Here is a 13,341-nt window from a genome sequence, read left to right as displayed (position 1 = left end):
TTGTTCAGACCGCACTCAGCGCTGTACCTTCCTCCCCTTGTTCAGACTGCGCTCAGCGCTGTACCTTCCTCCCCTTGTTAAGACTGCGCTCAGCGCTGTACCTTCCTCCCCTTGTTCAGACTGCACTCAGCGCTGTACCTTCCTCCCCTTGTTCAGGCTGCGCTCAGCGCTGTACCTTCCTCCCCTTGTTCAGGCTGCGCTCAGCGCTGTACCTTCCTCCCCTTGTTAAGACTGCGCTCAGCGCTGTACCTTCCTCCAATTGTTAAGACTGCGCTCAGCGCTGTACCTTCCTCCCCTTGTTCAGACTGCGCTCAGCGCTGTACCTTCCTCCCCTTGTTCAGGCTGCGCTCAGCGCTGTACCTTCCTCCCCTTGTTCAGGCTGCGCTCAGCGCTGTACCTTCCTCCCCTTGTTCAGGCTGCGCTCAGCGCTGTACCTTCCTCCCCTTGTTAAGACTGCGCTCAGCGCTGTACCTTCCTCCCCTTGTTAAGACTGCGCTCAGCGCTGTACCTTCCTCCCCTTGTTAAGACTGCGCTCAGCGCTGTACCTTCCTCCCCTTGTTAAGACTGCGCTCAGCGCTGTACCTTCCTCCCCTTGTTCAGGCTGCGCTCAGCGCTGTACCTTCCTCCCATTGTTCAGGCTGCGCTCAGCGCTGTACCTTCCTCCCCTTGTTCAGGCTGCGCTCAGCGCTGTACCTTCCTCCCCTTGTTAAGACTGCGCTCAGCGCTGTACCTTCCTCCCCTTGTTAAGACTGCGCTCAGCGCTGTACCTTCCTCCCCTTGTTCAGACTGCGCTCAGCGCTGTACCTTCCTCCCCTTGTTCAGACCGCGCTCAGCGCTGTACCTTCCTCCCCTTGTTCAGGCTGCGCTCAGCGCTGTACCTTCCTCCCCTTGTTCAGGCTGCGTTCAGCGCTGTACCTTCCTCCCCTTGTTAAGACTGCGCTCAGCGCTGTACCTTCCTCCCCTTGCTCAGACTGCGCTCAGCGCTGTACCTTCCTCCTCTTGTTCAGGCTGCGCTCAGCGCTGTACCTTCCTCCCCTTGTTCAGACCGCGCTCAGCGTTGTACCTTCCTCTCCTTGTTCAAGCTGCGCTCAGCGCTGTACCTTCCTCCCCTTGTTCAGGCTGCGCTCAGCGCTGTACCTTCCTCTCTTGTTCAGGCTGCGCTCAGCGCTGTACCTTCCTCCCCTTGCTCAGACCGCGCTCAGCACTGTACCTTCCTCCCCTTGTTCAGACCGCGCTCAGCGCTGTACCTTCCTCCCCTTGCTCAGACTGCGCTCAGCGCTGTACCTTCCTCTCCTTGTTCAGGCTGCGCTCAGCGCTGTACCTTCCTCTCCTTGTTCAGGCTGCGCTCAGCGCTGTACCTTCCTCCCCTTGCTCAGACCGCGCTCAGCGCTGTACCTTCCTCCCTTGCTCAGACTGCGCTCAGCGCTGTACCTTCCTCTCCTTGTTCAGGCTGCGCTCAGCGCTGTACCTTCCTCCCCTTGTTAAGACTGCGCTCAGCGCTGTACCTTCCTCCCCTTGTTCAGACTGCGCTCAGCGCTGTACCTTCCTCCCCTTGTTCAGGCTGCGCTCAGCGCTGTACCTTCCTCCCCTTGTTCAGGCTGCGCTCAGCGCTGTACCTTCCTCTCCTTGTTAAGACTGCGCTCAGCGCTGTACCTTCCTCCCCTTGCTCAGACTGCGCTCAGCGCTGTACCTTCCTCCCCTTGTTCAGACTGCGCTCAGCGCTGTACCTTCCTCCCCTTGTTAAGACTGCGCTCAGCGCTGTACCTTCCTCCTCTTGTTCAGGCTGCGCTCAGCGCTGTACCTTCCTCCCCTTGTTCAGACCGCGCTCAGCGTTGTACCTTCCTCTCCTTGTTCAAGCTGCGCTCAGCGCTGTACCTTCCTCCCCTTGTTCAGGCTGCGCTCAGCGCTGTACCTTCCTCTCCTTGTTCAGGCTGCGCTCAGCGCTGTACCTTCCTCCCCTTGCTCAGACCGCGCTCAGCACTGTACCTTCCTCCCCTTGTTCAGACCGCGCTCAGCGCTGTACCTTCCTCCCCTTGCTCAGACTGCGCTCAGCGCTGTACCTTCCTCTCCTTGTTCAGGCTGCGCTCAGCGCTGTACCTTCCTCTCCTTGTTCAGGCTGCGCTCAGCGCTGTACCTTCCTCCCCTTGCTCAGACCGCGCTCAGCGCTGTACCTTCCTCCCCTTGCTCAGACTGCGCTCAGCGCTGTACCTTCCTCTCCTTGTTCAGGCTGCGCTCAGCGCTGTACCTTCCTCTCCTTGTTCAGGCTGCGCTCAGCGCTGTACCTTCCTCCCCTTGCTCAGACCGCGCTCAGCGCTGTACCTTCCTCCCCTTGTTCAGACCGCACTCAGCGCTGTACCTTCCTCCCCTTGTTCAGACTGCGCTCAGCGCTGTACCTTCCTCCCCTTGTTAAGACTGCGCTCAGCGCTGTACCTTCCTCCCCTTGTTCAGACTGCACTCAGCGCTGTACCTTCCTCCCCTTGTTCAGGCTGCGCTCAGCGCTGTACCTTCCTCCCCTTGTTCAGGCTGCGCTCAGCGCTGTACCTTCCTCCCCTTGTTAAGACTGCGCTCAGCGCTGTACCTTCCTCCCCTTGTTAAGACTGCGCTCAGCGCTGTACCTTCCTCCCCTTGTTCAGACTGCGCTCAGCGCTGTACCTTCCTCCCCTTGTTCAGACCGCGCTCAGCGCTGTACCTTCCTCCCCTTGTTCAGGCTGCGCTCAGCGCTGTACCTTCCTCCCCTTGTTCAGACCGCGCTCAGCGCTGTACCTTCCTCCCCTTGTTCAGGCTGCGCTCAGCGCTGTACCTTCCTCCCCTTGTTCAGGCTGCGTTCAGCGCTGTACCTTCCTCCCCTTGTTAAGACTGCGCTCAGCGCTGTACCTTCCTCCCCTTGCTCAGACTGCGCTCAGCGCTGTACCTTCCTCCCCTTGTTCAGACCGCGCTCAGCGTTGTACCTTCCTCTCCTTGTTCAAGCTGCGCTCAGCGCTGTACCTTCCTCCCCTTGTTCAGGCTGCGCTCAGCGCTGTACCTTCCTCTCCTTGTTCAGGCTGCGCTCAGCGCTGTACCTTCCTCCCCTTGCTCAGACCGCGCTCAGCACTGTACCTTCCTCCCCTTGTTCAGACCGCGCTCAGCGCTGTACCTTCCTCCCCTTGCTCAGACTGCGCTCAGCGCTGTACCTTCCTCTCCTTGTTCAGGCTGCGCTCAGCGCTGTACCTTCCTCTCCTTGTTCAGGCTGCGCTCAGCGCTGTACCTTCCTCCCCTTGCTCAGACCGCGCTCAGCGCTGTACCTTCCTCCCCTTGCTCAGACTGCGCTCAGCGCTGTACCTTCCTCTCCTTGTTCAGGCTGCGCTCAGCGCTGTACCTTCCTCTCCTTGTTCAGGCTGCGCTCAGCGCTGTACCTTCCTCCCCTTGCTCAGACCGCGCTCAGCGCTGTACCTTCCTCCCCTTGCTCAGACCGCGCTCAGCGCTGTACCTTCCTCCCCTTGCTCAGACCGCGCTCAGCGCTGTACCTTCCTCCCCTTGTTCAGACCGCACTCAGCGCTGTACCTTCCTCCCCTTGTTCAGACTGCGCTCAGCGCTGTACCTTCCTCCCCTTGTTAAGACTGCGCTCAGCGCTGTACCTTCCTCCCCTTGTTCAGACTGCGCTTAGCGCTGTACCTTCCTCCCCTTGTTCAGGCTGCGCTCAGCGCTGTACCTTCCTCCCCTTGTTCAGGCTGCGCTCAGCGCTGTACCTTCCTCCCCTTGTTAAGACTGCGCTCAGCGCTGTACCTTCCTCCAATTGTTAAGACTGCGCTCAGCGCTGTACCTTCCTCCCCTTGTTCAGACTGCGCTCAGCGCTGTACCTTCCTCCCCTTGTTCAGGCTGCGCTCAGCGCTGTACCTTCCTCCCCTTGTTCAGGCTGCGCTCAGCGCTGTACCTTCCTCCCCTTGTTCAGGCTGCGCTCAGCGCTGTACCTTCCTCCCCTTGTTAAGACTGCGCTCAGCGCTGTACCTTCCTCCCCTTGTTAAGACTGCGCTCAGCGCTGTACCTTCCTCCCCTTGTTAAGACTGCGCTCAGCGCTGTACCTTCCTCCCCTTGTTAAGACTGCGCTCAGCGCTGTACCTTCCTCCCCTTGTTCAGGCTGCGCTCAGCGCTGTACCTTCCTCCCCTTGTTCAGGCTGCGCTCAGCGCTGTACCTTCCTCCCCTTGTTCAGGCTGCGCTCAGCGCTGTACCTTCCTCCCCTTGTGAAGACTGCGCTCAGCGCTGTACCTTCCTCCCCTTGTTAAGACTGCGCTCAGCGCTGTACCTTCCTCCCCTTGTTCAGACTGCGCTCAGCGCTGTACCTTCCTCCCCTTGTTCAGACCGCGCTCAGCGCTGTACCTTCCTCCCCTTGTTCAGACCGCGCTCAGCGCTGTACCTTCCTCCCCTTGTTCAGGCTGCGCTCAGCGCTGTACCTTCCTCCCCTTGTTCAGGCTGCGTTCAGCGCTGTACCTTCCTCCCCTTGTTAAGACTGCGCTCAGCGCTGTACCTTCCTCCCCTTGCTCAGACTGCGCTCAGCGCTGTACCTTCCTCCTCTTGTTCAGGCTGCGCTCAGCGCTGTACCTTCCTCCCCTTGTTCAGACCGCGCTCAGCGTTGTACCTTCCTCTCCTTGTTCAAGCTGCGCTCAGCGCTGTACCTTCCTCCCCTTGTTCAGGCTGCGCTCAGCGCTGTACCTTCCTCTCCTTGTTCAGGCTGCGCTCAGCGCTGTACCTTCCTCCCCTTGCTCAGACCGCGCTCAGCACTGTACCTTCCTCCCCTTGTTCAGACCGCGCTCAGCGCTGTACCTTCCTCCCCTTGCTCAGACTGCGCTCAGCGCTGTACCTTCCTCTCCTTGTTCAGGCTGCGCTCAGCGCTGTACCTTCCTCTCCTTGTTCAGGCTGCGCTCAGCGCTGTACCTTCCTCCCCTTGCTCAGACCGCGCTCAGCGCTGTACCTTCCTCCCTTGCTCAGACTGCGCTCAGCGCTGTACCTTCCTCTCCTTGTTCAGGCTGCGCTCAGCGCTGTACCTTCCTCCCCTTGTTAAGACTGCGCTCAGCGCTGTACCTTCCTCCCCTTGTTCAGACTGCGCTCAGCGCTGTACCTTCCTCCCCTTGTTCAGGCTGCGCTCAGCGCTGTACCTTCCTCCCCTTGTTCAGGCTGCGCTCAGCGCTGTACCTTCCTCTCCTTGTTAAGACTGCGCTCAGCGCTGTACCTTCCTCCCCTTGCTCAGACTGCGCTCAGCGCTGTACCTTCCTCCCCTTGTTCAGACTGCGCTCAGCGCTGTACCTTCCTCCCCTTGTTAAGACTGCGCTCAGCGCTGTACTTTCCTCCTCTTGTTCAGGCTGCGCTCAGCGCTGTACCTTCCTCCCCTTGTTCAGACCGCGCTCAGCGTTGTACCTTCCTCTCCTTGTTCAAGCTGCGCTCAGCGCTGTACCTTCCTCCCCTTGTTCAGGCTGCGCTCAGCGCTGTACCTTCCTCTCCTTGTTCAGGCTGCGCTCAGCGCTGTACCTTCCTCCCCTTGCTCAGACCGCGCTCAGCACTGTACCTTCCTCCCCTTGTTCAGACCGCGCTCAGCGCTGTACCTTCCTCCCCTTGCTCAGACTGCGCTCAGCGCTGTACCTTCCTCTCCTTGTTCAGGCTGCGCTCAGCGCTGTACCTTCCTCTCCTTGTTCAGGCTGCGCTCAGCGCTGTACCTTCCTCCCCTTGCTCAGACCGCGCTCAGCGCTGTACCTTCCTCCCCTTGCTCAGACTGCGCTCAGCGCTGTACCTTCCTCTCCTTGTTCAGGCTGCGCTCAGCGCTGTACCTTCCTCTCCTTGTTCAGGCTGCGCTCAGCGCTGTACCTTCCTCCCCTTGCTCAGACCGCGCTCAGCGCTGTACCTTCCTCCCCTTGCTCAGACCGCGCTCAGCGCTGTACCTTCCTCCCCTTGTTCAGACCGCACTCAGCGCTGTACCTTCCTCCCCTTGTTCAGACTGCGCTCAGCGCTGTACCTTCCTCCCCTTGTTAAGACTGCGCTCAGCGCTGTACCTTCCTCCCCTTGTTCAGGCTGCGCTCAGCGCTGTACCTTCCTCCCCTTGTTCAGGCTGCGCTCAGCGCTGTACCTTCCTCCCCTTGTTCAGACTGCGCTCAGCGCTGTACCTTCCTCCCCTTGTTCAGGCTGCGCTCAGCGCTGTACCTTCCTCCCCTTGTTCAGGCTGCGCTCAGCGCTGTACCTTCCTCCCCTTGTTCAGGCTGCGCTCAGCGCTGTACCTTCCTCCCCTTGTTAAGACTGCGCTCAGTGCTGTACCTTCCTCCCCTTGTTAAGACTGCGCTCAGCGCTGTACCTTCCTCCCCTTGTTAAGACTGCGCTCAGCGCTGTACCTTCCTCCCCTTGTTAAGACTGCGCTCTGCGCTCAGCGCTGTACCTTCCTCCCCTTGTTCAGGCTGCGCTCAGCGCTGTACCTTCCTCCCCTTGTTCAGGCTGCGCTCAGCGCTGTACCTTCCTCCCCTTGTTAAGACTGCGCTCAGCGCTGTACCTTCCTCCCCTTGTTAAGACTGCGCTCAGCGCTGTACCTTCCTCCCCTTGTTCAGACTGCGCTCAGCGCTGTACCTTCCTCCCCTTGTTCAGACCGCGCTCAGCGCTGTACCTTCCTCCCCTTGTTCAGGCTGCGCTCAGCGCTGTACCTTCCTCCCCTTGTTCAGGCTGCGTTCAGCGCTGTACCTTCCTCCCCTTGTTAAGACTGCGCTCAGCGCTGTACCTTCCTCCCCTTGCTCAGACTGCGCTCAGCGCTGTACCTTCCTCCTCTTGTTCAGGCTGCGCTCAGCGCTGTACCTTCCTCCCCTTGTTCAGACCGCGCTCAGCGTTGTACCTTCCTCTCCTTGTTCAAGCTGCGCTCAGCGCTGTACCTTCCTCCCCTTGTTCAGGCTGCGCTCAGCGCTGTACCTTCCTCTCCTTGTTCAGGCTGCGCTCAGCGCTGTACCTTCCTCCCCTTGCTCAGACCGCGCTCAGCACTGTACCTTCCTCCCCTTGTTCAGGCTGCGCTCAGCGCTGTACCTTCCTCCCCTTGTTAAGACTGCGCTCAGCGCTGTACCTTCCTCCCCTTGTTAAGACTGCGCTCAGCGCTGTACCTTCCTCCCCTTGTTCAGACTGCGCTCAGCGCTGTACCTTCCTCCCCTTGTTCAGACCGCGCTCAGCGCTGTACCTTCCTCCCCTTGTTCAGGCTGCGCTCAGCGCTGTACCTTCCTCCCCTTGTTCAGGCTGCGTTCAGCGCTGTACCTTCCTCCCCTTGTTAAGACTGCGCTCAGCGCTGTACCTTCCTCCCCTTGCTAAGACTGCGCTCAGCGCTGTACCTTCCTCCTCTTGTTCAGGCTGCGCTCAGCGCTGTACCTTCCTCCCCTTGTTCAGACCGCGCTCAGCGTTGTACCTTCCTCTCCTTGTTCAAGCTGCGCTCAGCGCTGTACCTTCCTCCCCTTGTTCAGGCTGCGCTCAGCGCTGTACCTTCCTCTCCTTGTTCAGGCTGCGCTCAGCGCTGTACCTTCCTCCCCTTGCTCAGACCGCGCTCAGCACTGTACCTTCCTCCCCTTGTTCAGACCGCGCTCAGCGCTGTACCTTCCTCCCCTTGCTCAGACTGCGCTCAGCGCTGTACCTTCCTCTCCTTGTTCAGGCTGCGCTCAGCGCTGTACCTTCCTCTCCTTGTTCAGGCTGCGCTCAGCGCTGTACCTTCCTCCCCTTGCTCAGACCGCGCTCAGCGCTGTACCTTCCTCCCTTGCTCAGACTGCGCTCAGCGCTGTACCTTCCTCTCCTTGTTCAGGCTGCGCTCAGCGCTGTACCTTCCTCCCCTTGTTAAGACTGCGCTCAGCGCTGTACCTTCCTCCCCTTGTTCAGACTGCGCTCAGCGCTGTACCTTCCTCCCCTTGTTCAGGCTGCGCTCAGCGCTGTACCTTCCTCCCCTTGTTCAGGCTGCGCTCAGCGCTGTACCTTCCTCTCCTTGTTAAGACTGCGCTCAGCGCTGTACCTTCCTTCCCCTTGCTCAGACTGCGCTCAGCGCTGTACCTTCCTCCCCTTGTTCAGACTGCGCTCAGCGCTGTACCTTCCTCCCCTTGTTAAGACTGCGCTCAGCGCTGTACCTTCCTCCTCTTGTTCAGGCTGCGCTCAGCGCTGTACCTTCCTCCCCTTGTTCAGACCGCGCTCAGCGTTGTACCTTCCTCTCCTTGTTCAAGCTGCGCTCAGCGCTGTACCTTCCTCCCCTTGTTCAGGCTGCGCTCAGCGCTGTACCTTCCTCTCCTTGTTCAGGCTGCGCTCAGCGCTGTACCTTCCTCCCCTTGCTCAGACCGCGCTCAGCACTGTACCTTCCTCCCCTTGTTCAGACCGCGCTCAGCGCTGTACCTTCCTCCCCTTGCTCAGACTGCGCTCAGCGCTGTACCTTCCTCTCCTTGTTCAGGCTGCGCTCAGCGCTGTACCTTCCTCTCCTTGTTCAGGCTGCGCTCAGCGCTGTACCTTCCTCCCCTTGCTCAGACCGCGCTCAGCGCTGTACCTTCCTCCCCTTGCTCAGACTGCGCTCAGCGCTGTACCTTCCTCTCCTTGTTCAGGCTGCGCTCAGCGCTGTACCTTCCTCTCCTTGTTCAGGCTGCGCTCAGCGCTGTACCTTCCTCCCCTTGCTCAGACCGCGCTCAGCGCTGTACCTTCCTCCCCTTGCTCAGACCGCGCTCAGCGCTGTACCTTCCTCCCCTTGTTCAGACCGCACTCAGCGCTGTACCTTCCTCCCCTTGTTCAGACTGCGCTCAGCGCTGTACCTTCCTCCCCTTGTTAAGACTGTGCTCAGCGCTGTACCTTCCTCCCCTTGTTCAGACTGCACTCAGCGCTGTAACTTCCTCCCCTTGTTCAGGCTGCGCTCAGCGCTGTACCTTCCTCCCCTTGTTCAGGCTGCGCTCAGCGCTGTACCTTCCTCCCCTTGTTAAGACTGCGCTCAGCGCTGTACCTTCCTCCAATTGTTAAGACTGCGCTCAGCGCTGTACCTTCCTCCCCTTGTTCAGACTGCGCTCAGCGCTGTACCTTCCTCCCCTTGTTCAGGCTGCGCTCAGCGCTGTACCTTCCTCCCCTTGTTCAGGCTGCGCTCAGCGCTGTACCTTCCTCCCCTTGTTCAGGCTGCGCTCAGCGCTGTACCTTCCTCCCCTTGTTAAGACTGCGCTCAGTGCTGTACCTTCCTCCCCTTGTTAAGACTGCGCTCAGCGCTGTACCTTCCTCCCCTTGTTAAGACTGCGCTCAGCGCTGTACCTTCCTCCCCTTGTTAAGACTGCGCTCTGCGCTCAGCGCTGTACCTTCCTCCCCTTGTTCAGGCTGCGCTCAGCGCTGTACCTTCCTCCCCTTGTTCAGGCTGCGCTCAGCGCTGTACCTTCCTCCCCTTGTTAAGACTGCGCTCAGCGCTGTACCTTCCTCCCCTTGTTAAGACTGCGCTCAGCGCTGTACCTTCCTCCCCTTGTTCAGACTGCGCTCAGCGCTGTACCTTCCTCCCCTTGTTCAGACCGCGCTCAGCGCTGTACCTTCCTCCCCTTGTTCAGGCTGCGCTCAGCGCTGTACCTTCCTCCCCTTGTTCAGGCTGCGTTCAGCGCTGTACCTTCCTCCCCTTGTTAAGACTGCGCTCAGCGCTGTACCTTCCTCCCCTTGCTCAGACTGCGCTCAGCGCTGTACCTTCCTCCTCTTGTTCAGGCTGCGCTCAGCGCTGTACCTTCCTCCCCTTGTTCAGACCGCGCTCAGCGTTGTACCTTCCTCTCCTTGTTCAAGCTGCGCTCAGCGCTGTACCTTCCTCCCCTTGTTCAGGCTGCGCTCAGCGCTGTACCTTCCTCTCCTTGTTCAGGCTGCGCTCAGCGCTGTACCTTCCTCCCCTTGCTCAGACCGCGCTCAGCACTGTACCTTCCTCCCCTTGTTCAGACCGCGCTCAGCGCTGTACCTTCCTCCCCTTGCTCAGACTGCGCTCAGCGCTGTACCTTCCTCTCCTTGTTCAGGCTGCGCTCAGCGCTGTACCTTCCTCTCCTTGTTCAGGCTGCGCTCAGCGCTGTACCTTCCTCCCCTTGCTCAGACCGCGCTCAGCGCTGTACCTTCCTCCCTTGCTCAGACTGCGCTCAGCGCTGTACCTTCCTCTCCTTGTTCAGGCTGCGCTCAGCGCTGTACCTTCCTCCCCTTGTTAAGACTGCGCTCAGCGCTGTACCTTCCTCCCCTTGTTCAGACTGCGCTCAGCGCTGTACCTTCCTCCCCTTGTTCAGGCTGCGCTCAGCGCTGTACCTTCCTCCCCTTGTTCAGGCTGCGCTCAGCGCTGTACCTTCCTCTCCTTGTTAAGACTGCGCTCAGCGCTGTACCTTCCTCCCCTTGCTCAGACTGCGCTCAGCGCTGTACCTTCCTCCCCTTGTTCAGACTGCGCTCAGCGCTGTACCTTCCTCCCCTTGTTAAGACTGCGCTCAGCGCTGTACCTTCCTCCCCTTGCTCAGACTGCGCTCAGCGCTGTACCTTCCTCCCCTTGTTAAGACTGCGCTCAGCGCTGTACCTTCCTCCCCTTGTTCAGACTGCACTCAGCGCTGTACCTTCCTCCCCTTGTTCAGACTGCGCTCAGCGCTGTACCTTCCTCCCCTTGTTCAGACTGCACTCAGCGCTGTACCTTCCTCCCCTTGTTCAGACTGCGCTCAGCGCTGTACCTTCCTCCCCTTGTTCAGACTGCACTCAGCGCTGTACCTTCCTCCCCTTGTTCAGGCTGCGCTCAGCGCTGTACCTTCCTCCCCTTGTTCAGGCTGCGCTCAGCGCTGTACCTTCCTCCCCTTGTTAAGACTGCGCTCAGCGCTGTACCTTCCTCCCCTTGTTAAGACTGCGCTCAGCGCTGTACCTTCCTCCCCTTGTTCAGACTGCGCTCAGCGCTGTACCTTCCTCCCCTTGTTCAGGCTGCGCTCAGCGCTGTACCTTCCTCCCCTTGTTCAGGCTGCGCTCAGCGCTGTACCTTCCTCCCCTTGTTAAGACTGCGCTCAGCGCTGTACCTTCCTCCCCTTGTTCAGGCTGCGCTCAGCGCTGTACCTTCCTCCCCTTGTTCAGGCTGCGCTCAGCGCTGTACCTTCCTCCCCTTGTTCAGGCTGCGCTCAGCGCTGTACCTTCCTCCCCTTGTTCAGGCTGCGCTCAGCGCTGTACCTTCCTCCCCTTGTTAAGACTGCGCTCAGCGCTGTACCTTCCTCCCCTTGTTAAGACTGCGCTCAGCGCTGTACCTTCCTCCCCTTGTTCAGACTGCGCTCAGCGCTGTACCTTCCTCCCCTTGTTCAGACCGCGCTCAGCGCTGTACCTTCCTCCCCTTGTTCAGGCCGCGCTCAGCGCTGTACCTTTTCCTCCCCTTGTTCAGACTGCACTCAGCGCTGTACCTTCCTCCCCTTGTTCAGGCTGCGCTCAGCGCTGTACCTTCCTCCCCTTGTTCAGACCGCGCTCAGCGCTGTACCTTCCTCCCCTTGCTCAGACTGCGCTCAGCGCTGTACCTTCCTCTCCTTGTTCAGGCTGCGCTCAGCGCTGTACCTTCCTCTCCTTGTTCAGGCTGCGCTCAGCGCTGTACCTTCCTCCCCTTGCTCAGACCGCGCTCAGCGCTGTACCTTCCTCCCTTGCTCAGACTGCGCTCAGCGCTGTACCTTCCTCTCCTTGTTCAGGCTGCGCTCAGCGCTGTACCTTCCTCCCCTTGTTAAGACTGCGCTCAGCGCTGTACCTTCCTCCCCTTGTTCAGACTGCGCTCAGCGCTGTACCTTCCTCCCCTTGTTCAGGCTGCGCTCAGCGCTGTACCTTCCTCCCCTTGTTCAGGCTGCGCTCAGCGCTGTACCTTCCTCTCCTTGTTAAGACTGCGCTCAGCGCTGTACCTTCCTCCCCTTGCTCAGACTGCGCTCAGCGCTGTACCTTCCTCCCCTTGTTCAGACTGCGCTCAGCGCTGTACCTTCCTCCCCTTGTTAAGACTGCGCTCAGCGCTGTACCTTCCTCCCCTTGCTCAGACTGCGCTCAGCGCTGTACCTTCCTCCCCTTGTTAAGACTGCGCTCAGCGCTGTACCTTCCTCCCCTTGTTCAGACTGCACTCAGCGCTGTACCTTCCTCCCCTTGTTCAGACTGCGCTCAGCGCTGTACCTTCCTCCCCTTGTTCAGACTGCACTCAGCGCTGTACCTTCCTCCCCTTGTTCAGACTGCGCTCAGCGCTGTACCTTCCTCCCCTTGTTCAGACTGCACTCAGCGCTGTACCTTCCTCCCCTTGTTCAGGCTGCGCTCAGCGCTGTACCTTCCTCCCCTTGTTCAGGCTGCGCTCAGCGCTGTACCTTCCTCCCCTTGTTAAGACTGCGCTCAGCGCTGTACCTTCCTCCCCTTGTTAAGACTGCGCTCAGCGCTGTACCTTCCTCCCCTTGTTCAGACTGCGCTCAGCGCTGTACCTTCCTCCCCTTGTTCAGGCTGCGCTCAGCGCTGTACCTTCCTCCCCTTGTTCAGGCTGCGCTCAGCGCTGTACCTTCCTCCCCTTGTTAAGACTGCGCTCAGCGCTGTACCTTCCTCCCCTTGTTAAGACTGCGCTCAGCGCTGTACCTTCCTCCCCTTGTTAAGACTGCGCTCAGCGCTGTACCTTCCTCCCCTTGTTCAGGCTGCGCTCAGCGCTGTACCTTCCTCCCCTTGTTCAGGCTGCGCTCAGCGCTGTACCTTCCTCCCCTTGTTCAGGCTGCGCTCAGCGCTGTACCTTCCTCCCCTTGTTCAGGCTGCGCTCAGCGCTGTACCTTCCTCCCCTTGTTAAGACTGCGCTCAGCGCTGTACCTTCCTCCCCTTGTTAAGACTGCGCTCAGCGCTGTACCTTCCTCCCCTTGTTCAGACTGCGCTCAGCGCTGTACCTTCCTCCCCTTGTTCAGACCGCGCTCAGCGCTGTACCTTCCTCCCCTTGTTCAGGCCGCGCTCAGCGCTGTACCTTTTCCTCCCCTTGTTCAGACCGCACTCAGCGCTGTACCTTCCTCCCCTTGTTCAGGCTGCGCTCAGCGCTGTACCTTCCTCCCCTTGTTCAGGCTGCGCTCAGCGCTGTACCTTCCTCCCCTTGTTAAGACTGCGCTCAGCGCTGTACCTTCCTCCCCTTGTTAAGACTGCGCTCAGCGCTGTACCTTCCTCCCCTTGTTCAGACTGCGCTCAGCGCTGTACCTTCCTCCCCTTGTTCAGGCTGCGCTCAGCGCTGTACCTTCCTCCCCTTGTTCAGGCTGCGCTCAGCGCTGTACCTTCCTCCCCTTGTTAAGACTGCGCTCAGCGCTGTACCTTCCTCCCCTTGTTAAGACTGCGCTCAGCGCTGTACCTTCCTCCCCTTGTTAAGACTGCGCTCAGCGCTGTACCTTCCTCCCCTTGTTCAG

The sequence above is a fragment of the Ascaphus truei genome, unplaced genomic scaffold, assembly GCF_040206685.1.
Source record: "Ascaphus truei isolate aAscTru1 unplaced genomic scaffold, aAscTru1.hap1 HAP1_SCAFFOLD_959, whole genome shotgun sequence".
NCBI lineage: Eukaryota > Metazoa > Chordata > Amphibia > Anura > Ascaphidae > Ascaphus > Ascaphus truei.
Note: the sequence above shows the minus strand (reverse complement) of the source record.